At 34.7% G+C, this 19,276-nt stretch overlaps 1 pseudogene; it reads right to left on the reverse strand.

Annotated features, from left to right (window-relative positions):
* Positions 1–15,750: 15,750 nt before the first annotated feature.
* LOC116873025 lies at positions 15,751–16,485 on the reverse strand (annotated as a pseudogene).
* Positions 16,486–19,276: the final 2,791 nt, after the last annotated feature.

Here is a 19,276-nt window from a genome sequence, read left to right on the forward strand (position 1 = left end):
TCTTTCTTCCATCCTCTTTTTCATCTTTCTTTCTTTCTTTCTTTCTTTCTTTCTTTCTTTCTTTCTTTCTTTCTTCCCTTCATATATCTATTTGTTTATTCATTTATTTTGAGATGGAGGTGGGAAAGGCAGTAAAGATGGAGAGAGAAAATCTTAAGCAGGCTCCATGCCCAGTGTGGAGCCTGATGCAGGGCTCAGTCTCACAATCCTGAGATCATGACCTGAGCCAAAATCAGCAGTCAGATGCCTCACTGACTAATCCACCCAGGTGCTCCTCTAAATTTTATAAATCAAATAGTCAATACCCAAATCCATGCTAATCTGTGGCTACTAATTGGCTAGTGCATTTCTTTCTTTTTTTTGTTTTTTTTTTCCAATAACAAAATTTACACTGTAAAGAGGCCATTCAGAGATAATTCATTCAACCCAGGGCATGATTCACTGTGACACATCCAGGAGTTGAAAAAGTTAGAAGATAATTTTGAGCATCCAGGTCTTCTAATGCTTCATTATTTCTAATGTAGAGTTTGCTGCCCATTGAATATCATTATAGCACCAGCCCTGGGCTACAAAAAAGTTATATGAGACATTGAAGATGTCAAATTTATCCTTAAAGTAAAGATGCCTTTAAGCACATTGAAATCAAACTATATTCTTCCAGAAACTGGATGCTTTCCTTATTGAAGGAAGTATTTTTGTATTTCTTGTCCCATAAAGATAGAGAACCCTTACAGACAAGAGCATCCATGCCCACAGTAAAAGTTTAACCTTATGCAACAGGACATAGAGTTAATTGTGTGGCCTTTTCACTGTTTCACTCCATTCTGTGCTTCTTGTTGGCTATTATCTGCCATTCTCTTCTGTGGTGCTGCTTAATCCAAAAACTAAGGCTAAAGCCATTGTCTGGAAGCAATTTAAACAATTTAATTCCTTTCCTTTGTATTCTTAGAATTTGTTTAACCTCCTTTCCTGATAGGCAACTTTGTTTTTCCCCTTATTTTGCCTTTTGAAACAGCTGACTCGTGGTTTCTTTTATTGTCAATTTATTCTATACTCATTCTGTTTTCCTCCCACTCGAGGAGGAGACATTCTTGAAATTCAGGGAGGAAAGAAAATCCAATGAAGTTCTATAGTGAAAAATATTTAGTCTCCAATGATGATGGTTTAGATTCGGGATAGATATAACTATAAAGTTTGTACTGGGGCTTGTGTGTTAGGTACACAAAATAAAAGATTGTTTTTTCTATCATTCTCTAAAACAATGCCTAGTGATTAGATGAAATTTTTGCATTTGCTCATTGTCATTAACTTTCCAGGATAGAATAAGCTTAAAAATAATTAATGTGTAAGCAAAACAGTAGGAATTATGAGAGAGATCATAAAGTAGGGTAGAAGAAAATCTCTAACAATTCCCTTTGTCACTCGAGCCCATTCTCAACCTCAGTGTTGTTGTTGTTGTTGTTGATCTGTCCATTTTTGAATTAAGAAAATATATTAAAGTAGTATCAACGGTGCCCTAGTTTCTTTATCTCTGTCTGTCTTTGTCCAGTTGCAGTAATTGTGTCCATGCCAAATAGTGAGGTATTATTAGAAAGAAAGTTCATAAATCAAAAGAGCGGACTCTAGAATCTGTTAATAAGTATGATAAAAACCCAGCTGAAGTAATGTCCTGGAACTGAGTGTCACATTAAGGAACTGGAACTGCACAATTATGAAAAGTAGAGAAGACAGACCTTTTGGAAAGATACGTCTCCACTTGTGAGGGTCTCAGGAATGTTGTAGTTATTCTATTAAAGAGAAAATTTAAAACCAGATGACAAGTTTTATATGAATTTGGTTACATACAGAGCCCATTGCGGAGTCAGCAAGCCCTCCTGTCAGTAAAAGTCTACAGAATGAATGCATACTCATAAAAATGGAATTGAGATAAGAATATCTAATGGTGACTAAATGAGTGAACCAAGAGTGGAAAGAACACAAGTTCCAAGTCTGAAAATGTAAGTCCTCCCTCTAAGCCACAAATTTTTGATACATGGTTGAGTTTTAGAGGTAAAAAAAGAAGCCAGAAATTGTGTCACTATATGTTTGACATTTTATTTTTTGGAGCAGAGGTCTAGAGCTGTTATCAGGTTCTCAAAGAATTTTTGTGATGTAAAAAATGTTTGAGGTCTCTTTGAACCCTATAAATGCATATACTTTAAAAATTCTGTGGAATTTAGAAAATGTTTTGGGATTTTGGAAATATTTTGTTTCAGTGCAACTCCCCTATTGCTTAACAACAAATTACTTCAGGGACAGAGCTTCTATTACTCCAGTCTTGGAGGGGCATGTCAACTAAGGTATACCAGTGGCATTGTAATTAAATTAGACACTATTGACTTTGGGTACGAAATGAAATTTATATCTATATGCTACTGATTTTGAAGCTACTCTCAGCCAGAACTTCTTCTTCTTCTTCTTTTAAAGATTTTATTTATTTATTTGACAGAGAGAGAGAGAGAGAGAGTGCACAAGCAGGGGGATCAGCAAAGGGAGACAAAGAAGCACACTCTCAGCCAAGCAGGGAGCCCAATGTGGGACTTGATCCCAGGACCCTGGGATCCTGACCTGAGCAGAAAGCAGACACTTAACCAACTGAGCCACCTAGGCACCCCTCAGCCAGAACTTCTAAGAGTCCTGTACTGTCTGTCTATGTACACTTTGGGCCATTCTCTTGCTCTGGTGTTCACTGGCAATTACAGAAGGCAAAAAGCACTTCATATTTGTTTATACCTTCTCTTCATGGTATTACCAAATGATCCATAGATGGGAATGTGTAAATGAGCCCTGGTGGTCATTGAAACCGGATTTTGCCTGTAAGCAAATGCTTCCTGTGGAAAATATAGCTGACCTAGAACAACTTGGCTCTGGTCCCTTCTCCTTCCTACTCATAATACCTTAGGGATGACCCTTTATCAGCTAGTCATTTAAATTATCATATTCAGGAACTTTTAATGAAGGGCAAACTCTACACTGCATTTTCATCTTGCTGCATGTTATGGTACAGATAGTCTTGTTTTATAAATGTTTATCAAAACTGTCAGATACTAGAGATTGAAATTGGCATTTCTATTCTTTACTCCCCAGTGACTCATAGAAACTTATCCTTTGACTCATCCATACACTTAAATCTTTTCACACATTAAAAAAAAATGTTCTGGAAATAAAAATGTAGACTATTCGTGTTCTTTCCAAAATTAGTCCAAGAAGTAGGTACAATAAAGCTGCATGTATCAGCACTCTCCAGATGGTAAAAGGAAAATAAAGTGCCAGATCTACATTCCCTCCTTTTTCTCCCTTTTCTGAATATACAGTATAATGATGATTATTGATATGGAAAACAATGACATTTCATTAGCCTTTAAGCTGTACTGGAAAACAAGAATTAAATAAAAATAATAGTTTGCAACAGTTTTTGTTCAGAAAATATCATTTTTTCTCTGTGTAGCAAACTCATCCATATCCATTTACTTAAATTACTTCCTGTAAGACAAGTTCCAAATTTTATTGCTAAATTGCCCTGTCTTTGAGTTGCAGTCCCATACATCCAACTCCTTTCCTGATAGCCATATTATAATTAGAATGATCTTGTAAAAATGCAAATTAAATTATACCATTTAAGTCAACATTTGACTTCCTATTTTTTAGGTATAATACAGTGTCTTAGTGGACTATTAGACTTTGTATCATGTGATACCTGATGAACTCTTTGGCCTTAGCTTTTTTCTCTCTTCTCCCTTTGTGGTAAGAACTGTAGATATGCCCCTTTTCTAAACATGAAAGGAAGATTATATTTATCATTCACTTTTGCAGCTAACTAGGAACAAATGAACAGTTGTCATCAATAGAATGTGAGTGGAAATGAGGTGCGCCACTTGCCGTATTGACTTTTCCCATGTGATCTACTTGTTCCTTGGAAGAGAATTCTGAAATGACAAATACACCCAAGGGAAAGAATCTATATGTTTGAATCACCACTTGGAGCTGAAATATATGCAACAATGAAAAAGCTTTCATTAGGTTAAGTTGTTACTTTATGTTATTTATTAGAGCATTTGAGTTTTTTATTCTAATTAATAAACTTCCAAGATCTTTTCATTCCATTTCTTGGTCACATCAAATTTTTTCTTGCTACAGTGCCTTTGCACAAATGAATCTCGCTACCAGGGAATGTCCATTTGTCTACTTCTCATTGATTAATTCCTGCTTATTTCCAGCTATCAACTTATCTGAAATCTACATTAAGTTTCCCTATGACACTAAAAATATTTATTTTTCTTTGCTAAAACTCATTAAAATTTGTATTGCATATTTGCAACCTTAAATTAGTAGTTGTTTACAAAGATATTGAGGCAAATAAAGAGTTGTTGACTCAGCTACAGTGAAGAGACTTGAATCTGAGATAAAGCAGCGTTCATAGACAGCTGACAAAAATGAAGGCTGAGCTCTCAAATCCCTTTGCTTTAGATGTTAAGACTATATATCCTTGAAGCCGCTGAGTGGCTCAGTCTGTTAAGTGTCTGCCTTTGGCTCAGTCATGATCTCAGGGTCCTGGGATCAGGCCCTGCATTGGGCTCCCTGTTCAACTGGAAGTCTGATTCTTTCTCTCACCCTCCCTCTGTGCTCTCTCTCAAATAAATAAAATAAAATCTTTAAAAAAAAACCACACATCCTTTTTCTGTATTAAAGACCTCTTCATATCAAACATATACCGGTTCTGTATCTTGTAATCATAAATGTGTGCTAACTAGTTTTTAAGAAGTGCACTAAATGTTTTATTGGACTAAAATCTACACTTGATCAATCAGCTGCAATTTCACATATATAAGCAATTTCGATTATTTTATTGTGTGGAAAATATAAACTAGGAGTGTTTTCAGGGCTATTTATAATAATATGTGATGTCATTCAACATAAAACAGTATAAGTATGAGAATTTTTTTTCTGAAAGTGGTTCCTTTGACCATGGATTTCTAAAGTCTTAGCGGAAGGGAGTCAAAATCAGAACTTCCCCTGTTGAAACATACATTCACAGGTAAAGAGATAGCCAAAACCACATGTAGGCTTTGGTGAGAAGGGTTCTCACCTTTTGTCCCTCTCCTTTTGGGCATCATATCAGTGTGAGACTGCTCTCCCCTTGGGAATCCGTTTTAGTCATTAAATCAGTCATGAAAAGAATATGTTTCTGCCTTGGAAATGGCAGCAAAATACTTCCCCTTGGAATTGTTTAGAAATACTGTCAGCAAGCACTTTGCCTTTCTTTTTTTTTTTAGCATAATGGGAAAAAAATTGGTTCATCTTCCTAATGTGGCTATTTTTCTTTCTGTGAGTTGAAGTATTGTTGAGTCAAAGGATTCTATCTGATTTATTCAGTGGGACTATGGAAAAGTCTGTGTTACAGAGTGGTTTGAGGTTTAAGGCCTGTAAACCAAGGTAGAAGGTAAAATCTTCAGGCTCTAAGGGATGATCAATGTTCCAAGTGTGGTTATTTATCCTCTAAAGGGAACCCTGACCTTTGAAAATAAATTTCCAAATAAAGATTATGATGTACAGGTAATACCTAGAAATTGATGACCTAAATGTGTATGTTTTTCCTAAGATGTAGTTAAAGAAGACATATAGAAGAAAACAATCTCTTTGACTAGAATGAAATATCTGAATATGAGTAGAACTTTCTTTGTTTAGAGTTAAATTTAGATATATACAAATTAGAGCCAGTTCACAAAATATAAAAGGTAGAGTATGCTTAGAAAAGAATGATCACTTCTTCAAAAACTAACTCTCAGAATTGTGTCCTAGGAAATGCCCCAGTTTATTGGGTTTAGTTGATGGCACAGTCTTCTAACCATTGATTAATGAATGAATAAATTAATAAAGGCATATGGAGTAACTCCAGGTATTGCTTCATGTATTACATGTACAAAAGTGCACAAAGCAGAAAAGTTCTCTGTTTTTGTTCTATTATTCTAGTAGTGGAAGACCAACAATCAATAAAATGAATTAAATTTAGCTGTTATAAGGTAATAAGTACCCTAATATAAATAAAAATAAAAAGGAAACAATAACAATATAGATTTTTTTTAGAACATTTACATGTGAAATTTTAAATACCATGGCCAGGGAAGGCCACACTACAAGACAAAATATGAGGAAGACTTGAAAGAGGTGAGGTAGTCATCTGTATACATGTCTGGGGAAAGATAAAACCAGCTGGTACAGAGAATAGGAAGTGCAAAATCTTGGCAAGGATCCAAATTTCTGAAAAAGTTCTTGAGTGTTGTTTTTTCCTCAACAGATTCACACATGGAGTTTAAAAAATATTGTGGCTATTCCTGTTCATAAGTTGGTTTGGTATCATGGTTGTTCATGTTATAATTATCCTTCATGATTTATAGGTACATCACATATGTTCTATTGCCTGGTGTACCACATATATGAATCATGCACATAGACACACATCACAGCACATTCACATATCACATTCACACACATACTTGACTAATGCTAGTTGCTAAACCAGTAGCCCCCAAAACTACAAAATACAAGTTTATTTCTTGCTCATGTAACAGTTTAATCAGAGTGTTCCTGGTTAGGGAGCAGCCTTTCCATAATAACACAAGGACAGAATCTCTTTCCATCTTATAGGTCTGTCTTGGCAGAAAGGGAGAGAGCTGAGCTCAATTAGTGACTTTTTTTTAAGAAGCTAATATTTTATTTAAATTGTTAAATGTATTGTACATATAAAAAATTATATATAAAATGTATATAAATAATTTAAAGATGAATAAAATAAATATCCTTATATTCTTTATGCAGTTAAAGAATCAATTATTACTGCAGCCTTCAAGTCTCACCCCGATTACATATCTCTCCACTCCAGAAGAAATCAGTATCCTAAATTTTCTGGTACTCATTTCTTTGACCTTCTTTTGGAATGTGGCACATTTGTAGCTATCTCTACTCAACATATACTATTTCATTCTTTCCTGTTTTTTAATGATATAGTTGGAATGTTATTGTGTATAGTCATCTCTGACTTGGTTCTTTCATTCAGTATTGTTTTATAATTCAGCCATGTTGATATTGTGGTTATAAATCATTCATTTCACAACTGCTTTTTATTCCATATTGTGACTATACCATAATATATGTTTTTATTTCTCCTTAAAAGGACATTATATTGCTTTTTAAATCCAGTTTTGATTTTTTTTTTTTTTTTTTGTATTTCAATTCCAGTTATTTAGCATGTATGGTAAAATTGGCTTCAGGTGTAGAATTTAGGGATTCATTGCTTACCTATAACACCCAGTGCCTATCACAAGTACCCTCCTCAATACCCATTACACATTTAGTGCATCCCCCACCCACCTCCCTCCATCAACCCATAGTTTATTCTCTATAGTTAAGAGTCTCTTATATTTTGCTTCCCCTCTCTCTTGTTTCTTTTTCCCTTCCCCTATGTTCATCTGTTTTGTCTCTTAAATTCTACATATGAGTGAAATCATGTGGTATTTGTATTTCTCTGACTTATTTCACTTAGCATGATATACTCTAGCTCCATCCCTGTCATTGCAAATGGCAAGATTTCATTCTTTTTAATGGCTGAGTAATATTCCATTATATATATATGTGTGTGTACACATATATGTGCATATATACATACATACATACATAAATACATACATACCACTTCTTTATCTATTCATCAGTCAATGAACACTTGGGGTCTTTCCATAATCTGGCTATTTTTGCTAATGCTGCTATAAACATTGGCATACATATGCCCCTATAAATCAGTATTTCTGTGTCCTTTGGGTAAATACCTAGTAGTACAATTTCTGGGTCATAGGTAGCTCTATTTTTAACTTTTTGAGGAACCTCCATACTCTTTTCCAGAATGGCTGCAACAGCTTGCATTCCCACCAACAGTGTAAGAGGGTTCCCCTCTCTCTCCATTCTGGCCAACATCTGGTGTTTCTTATGTTGTTAAGTTTAGCCATTCTGATGGGTATAAAGTGGTATTTCGTCACTGATTTGTATTTCCCTGATGATAAGTGATGTTAATTATCTTTTCATGTGTCTATTAGCCATCTGTATGTCTTCTTTGGAAAAATGTCTGTTGATGTCTTCTGACTATTTCTTAGATTATTTTATGGGTGTTGACTTTGATAAGTTCTTTATAGATTTTAGATACTAATCCTTTATCAGATGTGTCATTTGCAAATATCTTCTCCCATTCCATAGGTTGTCTCTTAGTTTTCTTGATTGTTTCCTTTGCTGTGCAAAAGCGTTCTATCTTGAGGAAGTTCTACCAATAGTTCATTTTGCTTTTGTTTTCCTTGACTCCAGAGGCATGTCTTGTAGAGAAGTTGCTACATCTGAGGTCAAAAAGGTTACTACCTGTGTTCTCCTTGAGGATTTTGATGGTTTCCTGTCTCACATTTAGGTCTTTCATCCATTATGAGTCTATTTTGTGTCTGGTGTAAGGAAGTGGTCCAGTTTCATCTGCATATAGCTGCCCAATTTTTCCAACACTATTTATTGAAGAGACTGTCTCTTTTCATTGGATATTCTTTCCTGTATTGTCAAAGATTATTTCACCATATAGTTGTGGGTCCATTTCTGGGTTTTCTATTCTGTTACACTGATCTATGTGTTTATTTTTGTGCCTGTACCATACTGTCTTGATGACTACAGCGCTGTAGTATAATTTAAAGTCTGGAATTGTGATGCCTTCCACTTTGCTTTCCTTTTTCAAGATTGCTTTGGCTAGTTGGGTTTTTTTTTTTTTGTTTGTTTGTTTGTTTGTTTTTTGGGGGGGTTCTGTACAAATTTTGGGATTGTTTGTTTTAGTTCTGTGAAAAATTCTGGTAGTATATTGATAGGGATTGTATTAAATATATAGACTGCGTTTCTATACACCAATAATGAAGCAGCAGAAAGAGAATTCAAAGAATTAAACCCATTTACAATTGTATCAAAAACCATAAGATACCTAGGAATAAACCTAATCAAAGAGGTAAAAGATCTGTATTCTGGAAACTAAGAATACTTATGAAAGAAATTGAAGAGGACACAAAAAATGGAAAAACACTCCATGCTTAGGCTTGGAAGGACAAATATTGAACTGTCTTTATTACTACATGTATGGAAGTTATTTTCTAGGGTATTCTTTTGGACATTTTTTATATCCTTCCTCAAGTTATTTTAATCTTATCGGTATCTTCACCATCTTATGAACCTCAGTTGTTGCCAAGCCTAACATGTTGTCTTGATCAGCCACACATCTAAATTCTTTGGCTCTTTTTGCCACTTCTGGACTTGGATGAAGTGACTGTCCCAGAGCAAAGAATCCAGCTTCCCAAGGGGTTCACTGAAGCAATGTAAAGTGAGACAGAGTGGACTTTCTTACGGGGCAAACTTCGACCAAAGAAAGAAAGGAAACAGAAAGGAATGGATAGACAAATTCTTGTTTTTTCTTGCAACTGGTAGAATATTCTAGTGTGTGTTTTCTTTTCTAGAGCCTTTTCATAATCTTCCCACATGACCGCATAGGATGCAGTTGTCCAAAATTAGCTTTTGCTCATTCTTAGCTCATTCTGAAGCAGTGACCAGTGGAGTAACTCATCACTTTGTATTACTTTTCATCTTTCCCTGTCTTAATTTTATTTTCCCTCACACACTTTGTCCCAGGATTGCAACTTCAAATTAACCATTGATATTATTTTTCAATCCAGGTGAAGACAGTTATACAGTAATTTTAGGATCTTGGGTTATTAATCTGTTTTCCAAAATGGTTGTTCCAGCAACAATGGATGAACTTTCCCAGTTGTTTCACATTAGGAATGTTGGAATTGGCCAACTTTTCTACTTTAGGGCTTGAAATTGTATCTCATTGAATCTTGACTTGTACAATCATCTTTCATTATTGTTCCTGTAAACAGGAAGTTCAATTAGGTAAAGTATCAAGCTCCTGCCAACATCTTAGAAGGCACTCAGTGGAAATTAGTTTCTCTTGCTTTCCCAGTCAGTTCCTATTGCTATAACCCTTTTGACAAATTGATAACCTGAATTTATATCTCACCACTAAGACATCTTTATCTGATATCAAAGAGGGTCTGACAATACAGTAGTCCCCAAACAAGCTAATGATTTACTGTGTGCTGTATCCCCTCAATCATGCTTCCCTTCATCCCTCTATCTTGGTTAACTTGTTAACTTCTATTCATCCAACACAGAGCTGATACTTCATATTTCATTCCACATATTCATATCTACTATATTAGTAAAGCTCATCAATCAAATTTTATAATAGGATTCAAAATTCCACTTTTATCCTATTGTTTAAGGAACTTTTTGTCCACTATATATGATCTATTCCTTGAAACTTCTTGAGACTATAGATATACCATTTACATTTATAGTTGAACCTGGAAGATTGGGGTTGGAAGAGAAGATCTTATATGGTCCACAATGAAGCAAATTTCTAAAAGAGTAACTTTCTTTAATTACTTTTCTTACCTTCCTTCTTCTCATATTTATTCCTTTAATGACATTTCACTGTGATATTAATCACACTAAGCTTCTGTATAAAGTTCTGTATGGTAGACACCCAATACACTTTTTAAAGTAAATAAATCTGCATCACTTATTAAGTTTTTATTTCAAATGAAAAGAATCTAGAATTCTGAATTATTACTTAATGTAGAACCTTAAGATCACACTTTTTGTTCATATTTGTAAAGACTCAGTTTACAAGTTCTTTTGTATGTACAATGCTATCTTCCCTTGTTATATATTCTGAACCATTTTATGCCCTCATTTCTGCCTTTTGCATTACACTTCTGATTCTCATCCCCTAAATTTATTTTTTTCTCTTTATCCAATTTACTTAAACATTTTCAGCTTTTTGATGATAATAAAAAACTTCTACAACATCATGGAGAAATTTTTATCTTGGAAAATGACCTTAACATTTTGACTTGTGATTTTTCTGCCACTTCATTCAATCATAATCTTTATATTAATCATTACCGTGAGAAAAAAAAAATGTTTAGATTTCAAAAGCTCAGGAAGAAATGTGAGCAGTTTCTTTTCACTTTTGGTGCTGACAGAAGCTGCAACATAAGCTGCCTTTGTTGCAGGTAATTTAAATCACAAACACCTACCGTGCTTAAATTTGGTTCAGAATAGCAGTTCATATTTTGAAACTATTTATAGCATGCAATTTCATTCCTGGGATTACCACCTCAGTGGACAAAAATGCCAGGAGAGAAAATGTGTTTAAGGGGTACAACATGCGAGAACAATGAGGCTGGATGGACTCAAATGGTCAGATTATCTAGTCTCAATTTAGGCAAAACACCTAAATCACCTAGATCAATGTTGAACTTCAACCTTTATGTCCTTGCAGCCTCCCCAGAACAGGTGAAATGTTAATCATGCCGCTGATGAGGCCACCCATGTTTGAGCAAAAATCAACTTTTTTTACTTCCATTTTGTGCACTAGTAACTAACATCATTTCTCTCCCATTCGATTATTTGGGGAGCTAGAGAAAAAAACACAGTCACTCTCAGATTCAACATACCACACTTTATCATTTCATCAGATAAAGCCCAATATTTCAGACATTCCTAAATTTAATGAGTGGCATGAAACATAAGATTAGAAAAAAAAAATTATATCATCTAGTCTAATTTCCTTATGTTAAGAGTAAAAATACTGAAACACAGATATGTTCAATGACTTTGCTGAGGACATATAGGTGAATTCTGTAGGATGTGTCTCAAATGTGGTTCTTGGCACAATTTCACACATTTTTAAAATGCATTTTTAAAATTTTTAAATGCATTTTTCCAGGCTTCCAAATTGCTGCACTTTTGAAATCTTGGTTGCTGCTCTTTAGACAACCTCCAGGCCTTTCATATGTTCATTCTAACCTAGACACCAAATTTTATGAAATCCATTAGAGGAGGAATGATGTACAATGTAAAGAATTCTTTATGCCTTGATATTGCTTCATCTTGTCACATCATATCACTTTTCTATTTTTCTTTATGTTTTCTAAAAGTTATATCAAGTTATTCACTTAATAAAGTTATGGGTTTCACCAAATTATTGTGGTCCTTTCTCATGTCAACTAAAAATATCCTTAAGTTTGTAAACCATCTAGGCCTAGTAATCAATAACTTAAATCACTGACTAAAAAATTAGTCATTTTTTAAAAATTTAATTTAATTTTTTTTTAAATTTTTTAAATTTATTTTCAGCGTAACAGTATTCATTGTTTTTGCACCACACCCAGTGCTCCATGCAATCTGTGCCCTCTCCAATACCCACCACCTGGTTCCCCCAACCTCCCACCCCCTGCCCCTTCAAAACCCTCAGATTGTTTTTCAGAGTCCATAGTCTCTCATGGTTCACCTCCCCTTCCAATTTTTAACCAAAATGAGATTAAAGATTCAGCCAGCCTATCTGGAATATGAATTAAGATGGCTAAAACCCCATTTCAGCCAACTAGCCTACTGCAACTGTAATGTGAACACAAATTTTTAAAATTGAATTACATTGTACATATATATATAATATATATATTTGTATATGCATACAGGCATATACACATCTATATGCATATACATAATCCATAAATATAAATATTTAAACAATGTAACATTGCCAATGGAATTTTTGGATCCTACCCATTACTGAGATCTATTCTTTTTTTTAAGATTTTATTTATTAATATTTAGAGAGAGAGAGAACACACAAGTGGGGAGGGGCAGAGGAAGAAGGGGAAGGAATCTGAAACAGACTCCCCACTGAGCGCAAAGCCCAGTGAGCTGGTTCAGTCTCACAACCATGGGACCATGACCTAGACGGAAACCAAGAGTCAGACACTTAACTGACTGAGCCACCCGGGAGTCCCTACTGAGCTCTAGTCTTGATGGAGTTAGCATTTAATTTCATAACTTAGTTATCAGATCATTCATGTTTGAATAAAGATGATGCCAAACACAGCTTTGAATGGGTACTCCAAATGATAATGAATTGTATTACTTTTTTTAAAAGATTTTATATATTTATTTGAGATAAAATGAGAGAGAGAGAGAGAGAGAGAAAGCACAAGCATGGGGAGCAGCAGACCGAGGGAGAAGAAGACTCCCTGCCGAGCAGAAAGCCTGATGCAAATCTCGATCCCAGAACTCTGGGATCATGACCTGAACTGAAGGCAGATGCTTTCAGATCATGACCTGACTGAGCCACTCAGGCACCCCTGAACTGTATTACTTAGTTACTTAAACAGAAAGTATGATATTTAGAGTTAAGAGATCTGAGTTAATTTTTTTGTTTGTTTTGAATGTGCTAATAATGTGTGAAATTGTGCCAAGAACCACATTTGAGACTCATCCTACAGAATTCACCTATATGTCCTCAGCAAAGTCATTGAACATATCTGTGTTTCAGTATTTTTACTCTTAACATAAGGAAATTAGACTAGATGATGTACATTTTTTTTCTAATCTTATGTTTCATGCCACTCATTAAATTTAGGAATATCTGAAATATTGGGCTTTATCCGATGAAATGATAAAGTGTGGTATGTTGAAAATGAATATACAAAGCAAATGGAAGTATCTTCAAGATATAGTGTTAAGTGAAAAAAAAACAGTTGTTACATACTTTTAGATTCCATCATATTTTTATATACTTTCTAAAATGACACCTTACCAGACAAATTGTCCCTCACTCCAACCCCTTCACTCAAGTCACTTTCTACCGTCACTCCTTGTCTTCTTTTTCTTCATGTGAGTGCCATACCACATGATGTCATATTAAACATTTGCCTTTTACTTTATTTCTTCCTTTCTAAGTTTCTTATGAAAAAAATAAATTCCAAGATGTCAGACTATTTGCTTTGTTCACTGCTGAATTCTTAGGATTTAAAAATAGTTCTTTGTATAAAATAGATGCTCATTGAATTCATGTATTCATTTTGGAGACATGATGACTTTTTAGGAACAATAAATAAAAGTTGTTTATCATTTATAGTTTGATAAAAAAGAAAAAGGGCTTAATGAAGGGACTTAATGAAAAAGAAGGGAGCTTTGTATTTTATATATTTTGCACCATTTGAATGTATTATGTGCCTGCATTATATGAATAATAAAATAGACATGAATGAAAGGCATTAGATACACCACCAAAACCCTGAGACCTAGTGAAAATCTCAGGTGTAATATTTCTAACTCATGGACCTATTGAAGACCTCAATAGTAGAAATTAGATCCTTAATTGTTAAAGCCAAGAATGTGTTATGTTTAAAAAGGAAGCTAACAATAAATTTTTGAGGTAAAATTCTAAATACAAAATGCTTGTTTTCTCATACTAGAGGTGGTTTAGATTTACTATTTCTACCATGTTGATAATCTGGATAAATTTTGCCACTAAAACAAGAATATGAGATGGCTTTGTTTTTCTTGTATTTTTAAATATACTTTCCAAATTTTCTATTTGCTTAGCAATTATTTGGGCTGCAAAGAATAAAACTTACCCCATCCCCCACTCCCATAAGCAAAAAACATAATGGCTTAAACACAGTTGGGATGTTTGTTTGTTTTGGTCTCGTGTATTAGAAATTTTGAGATAGAGGGTATGGAGGCTCGTATAATATTTTCAGGAAGGCTTTAGGAACTCAGGATACTTCTAACCTAGTCCATAGTCCTTAGCAGGTGCTTCTATAGCTCCATTGCTTTCAAATTTTAAGCAGCAGTAATGAAGTAGAGGGAAAAGACAAAAAGAGCATGCCTCTATGAAGAATCAGCTTGAACCTTCATGGAGTCTTCCCCACTTTACTTCCAAAACATCTGTTTACAACATTGTCAAATTTGGCAGACCTTAGTTCCATGGCTATATCTAGATAAAAGCAGTCAAGTAATATATTCTTGTGAATGATGATATTAATTGTCTGAATTGGTTGACTATAATTGCAAAGAAAGAAAAGAAAAGTAGGCATCTGAGAGGCATAGAGTCTCTGTCATAATCAACTACTGTTTTGCAATCAGAAATATATGATATACATGTTTATGTAAGAAAAATCAAAACAAAGCAAACAAAAAACCAAACAAACAAACAACAAAAACAATAAAACAAAAACAAAACAAAAATACCCTAATGATACTCTGCCACTTTCTGGAAGTTAATTTATTTTTTCCCTCAGATATCCATTGTTAGCCATGAAACAGGTTTAACTAGAAGGAAAATAGTAGCTGATAGTTGGGTCAGTGAGATCTTGTAGTGAGTTCTCTGTTTTTGAGAACAGGAAGACTTTTGTTCATATCTCCTTGTATTTTACAAAAAAAAAAAAAGAAGTAGAAGAAGAAGAAGAAGAAATTATGGTGCTAAGATGGACAGGAAATGCTTTATTTCTATGGAGACCCTGGCTATTTGAAAAATATTTGTCAATTTTCTCCATGTTTTATCATAAAGCCACTAAGAAGAAGCTATGAGTTTAAGGCAGAATCTGGTAGAGATCTTGGAATGGGAAGAAGTGACTATGAATGATAAGAGTTCACACTTGATGTTTTCAATTTTCACATGCAACTCAAATATTTCATGTTTGCAATATTATTTTGTTTAATTATATATTTTTTTCCATTTGAGAGTAATTCTTTATTACTGACCAGATTATAAAAATAATCATGGTGGATACCTTAGTTATTCCTTCTAATAAATCTATTGATCTAGTCTTTCCTGTTGCCAGCATCTCTACCTTCTACAAAATAGGTGGTCTTTTTCTTCATTCCTCCTCATGGAGAAGATAATTTGAAGGACCATAAAAAGTTATTTGCTTCTTTGAAACGTTTTCTAACAGTATAGATCTTGTGAATCAGATCCTCTATGCAGATGATGCCATATTTACCAAGAGATTGGGCAATAAATGTGTTTTCTGTCAGGGCAATTCACTTCTGGTTGATTTTGCCATAACCATGCTTGTAGATCAATTCATTCACTGACTTCAGGTTTGGGTCCCCCCATGTTATATATGGTTCCACAATCTTTAGCATGTTAACTAAGTCTTGTTGAGCTTAACAGAGCTGTCATTGAAGATCTGGTGAAGGCAAAGAAGCTGCAACACCTTCTGAATCTTTGGGTTCACACCATTGATACCTCTGATCATGAAGACAAATGCTAATTTATTAGGTTCTGCAGGTATGTAGAAGTTGCCAGCTTTTCTTACTATCCTCGTTATTTGAGTCTTAGTTCTGTTCCTTGTGGTAACAGTGAGCTTTTTCATAGATAAGCTTCCTCCTTGCCTTTTGAAGCATCTTTTGAACAAATTTCTTTCTCAGACACTTGGTCTTCAACTCTGTGAAATTCCTTCACCCCTTCTTAAGGGTTTCTGGCACAGTAGGAACCTTCTTTTTCTTTTCATCTGCACTCTCCATGGTTGTAGCCAGAAAAGAGCTAATTATATCTCTTCAAATAAATCATGCTGAGCGTTTTTTGAGCTGGAGTCTTCTGGGAGACAATTCTCTTGTGTTAGAAATCTTGACTTTTTTGCTGAACTGTCCTTCAGAGATGTTTGTCTAGGGAACAACGTTGGAAGACAAAGATACTACTCTTTGGAGCAAAGTTCATCTTTGTTTGCTCTCCACCATTTTCTCAGTCTGTTCAGGCTGTTACAACAAAATACTACAGACAGGGTGGCTTATGAACAACAGAAATGTATTTCTCAAAGTTCTGGAGGCTAGAAGTCTAAGACCAGGGTGCTGTTGTGGTCTGGTGATGGCCCTCTTGTATGCCACAGTCTTCTCATTGGTGAAAGGAGTGAGTGATCTCTGTGGGGTGTCTCTTATAATGGCCTCTACCCTCCTGACCTAAGTGTCTCCCAAAAGCCCCATCTCTTGATATCATCATATTGGACATTAGGATTTTTGACATATGAATTGGGGGAGGACATATATTCAAACCATAGCAAGTATAATAAAGATCATATCTCCTTCTGGGGAAAAGTTCAGGCTAGCTTACAGTCCATTTAAAGAGATTCAGGCTCCCTAAGCTTGAGATTCCTCTCCTGCATGTATCACCTTGCCTTTTTCCTGGTGCTCTCTGGGAATTGTGGCTTGGCAAAGTGGTACAAAATGATGATGCTTTCGCTACTGCTACTACTGTAAATAATAAGCTGTCCATTTTCTTTGACTCAGGAATCTCTTATATTTTGTTGGCACCCGTGAGACCGTGGTAGGCTGTGTATCAGTTGGAAGTAGATCCTTCATAGTTAGTTCTTGAGAAGCATTGAAAGGGGACTTACTAGGTTTACAATGCCTGCAACTCCCATATTTTCAAGGAAAGCTAATGATGGGACCCTCCCTTCGTGACAGTGCTCGCTTAAAGCAGGAATAGATTTGTGTCTATGAGCAGCCATATGTAAACAGTCATGGGCTCACAAAAATTATGACATGTCTTAATATGGGAAGGCTGCCCAACTGTCAGAGTGTCTCTCTCTCTCTCTCTCTCTCTCTCTCTCTCTCGAGCATGACTGTGAGACAGAAAGAGCACATGTGGTTGGGAGTGATGCGTATGCTAACAGATGTACTGGATAAGCATTAGAATCAAGAGGCATGGTCATGCATCTTTAATAGTCACATTCTTCAACAAGGAGACCACAGCTGCTCTTGGACACTGGGGAAACTGTTAATTCCCCCCAGCAGTAATACATGTTTCTAGAGTGTGTGATTTTCCTTGTTTCTCTATGTTTAATTTTAATATCTCTCCCTGACTGAAAGTAACCAGAATGCTCTTCTGCTTCATTTAAGAGACAAGCTAAAAAAGGGAGGAAAATGATGACTTCTCCAAATTAATCCTGAACTCTAAAGATTTGTCACATGTTTTAACTATTCTTTTAGTATTTTCTGGATGAAAGGATTTAGAAATCCTGATCTGACAATCGGTGTTAAATCTGCCAGCAACAGATGCTGCTAAAACAGGAATTTACACAGCTTATTTGTGTTGATACAACATTAAGATCATTTCAGAATAACTGATTATAATGTGCTATAGATTTTTCTAACCATTGTGTTACAACACCTGTCTTGGGAGTTAGAAGTGATATCCCTGACAATCGATTAGGTAAAATAGAACAACCTCAGAAGTATTCCAAGAGGGGTCCAGAAAAGCAAAATGTTCATTATTTTATGTAACTTAAAGTTTTTCAGGTACAATTAAGTCAGATTAAAAAAAAAAACAACAAAGAATCAAAATATGTGGGTTTTGGGAATAGCTCCTACTTTGGTCATCTAGATATTTCTAGAAAATATTTTACTCAGACAAAACTTTAATACAAATTAATAAATGATTATCTACACCAGTAAAATAATATCAGAGCCTCTGATTCTCTGTGCTAAAATGAATCTTGAGCTTGAGCAGGCAGGGAGGAAAACTTACTTAGCTTTTCTCAACTAATGTTAACACAAAATTTAGACCATCTTACTATAGCCAATAGTCCTCAGATGTCATGCATGACACAATTTACTAAGCTGAAAACACAATCTCACTATCTTACTCTGTAGCACAAAATGAATATATAATGTAAATTTTGTGGAATAAGATTGCCAACTCTGGTAATTTTCACTAGAATAATAGTAGGTAATTTTATAATACATCCAAAGAGATTTAGATCTCTCTCTCTTACTCTCTGTCTCCTGTGAGAGAGAGAGAGAGAGTGTGTGTGTGTGTGTGTGTGTGTGTGTGTGTAACTATACATATCCTGGATCTGGATCTCCTGACTTTATATATAACAATCACAGAGATCCCTTATGTTAAGCCAAGCCATTGTTTCCCAAAGAGTGTTTTATGAAATATTAATTATATTAAATGGGAAATTGAATATGGAAAATTTAACACGTTAGAATGTTTAGAAACAGTACATTTCAAAACTTGGCATATATAAGCTGCTTTCATAGACTCACAATGCTAATGACCCTAATTTAAGTTTCTGAGAATTTGTGCACCATAGAAAACTCTTTAATTTTTAAAGTCATATTCCCAATCTTACATAACAAGGAAATATTTTGAATAATATTTATTAACCTCACATAGAACTTGTGTTCTGTGTAAATATTTCTTGTAATTGGACACTCTATAAATTGGGGCATACAAAAATTTTCTCCATATTCTTTTCTTTAAAAAAAAAAAAGCTGTTTTAATCACCACCGTGATCTCTGTACTTTGCTGGAT

Source organism: Lontra canadensis, unplaced genomic scaffold, assembly GCF_010015895.1.
Source record: "Lontra canadensis isolate GAN:19392208 unplaced genomic scaffold, GSC_riverotter_1.0 scaffold1, whole genome shotgun sequence".
NCBI lineage: Eukaryota > Metazoa > Chordata > Mammalia > Carnivora > Mustelidae > Lontra > Lontra canadensis.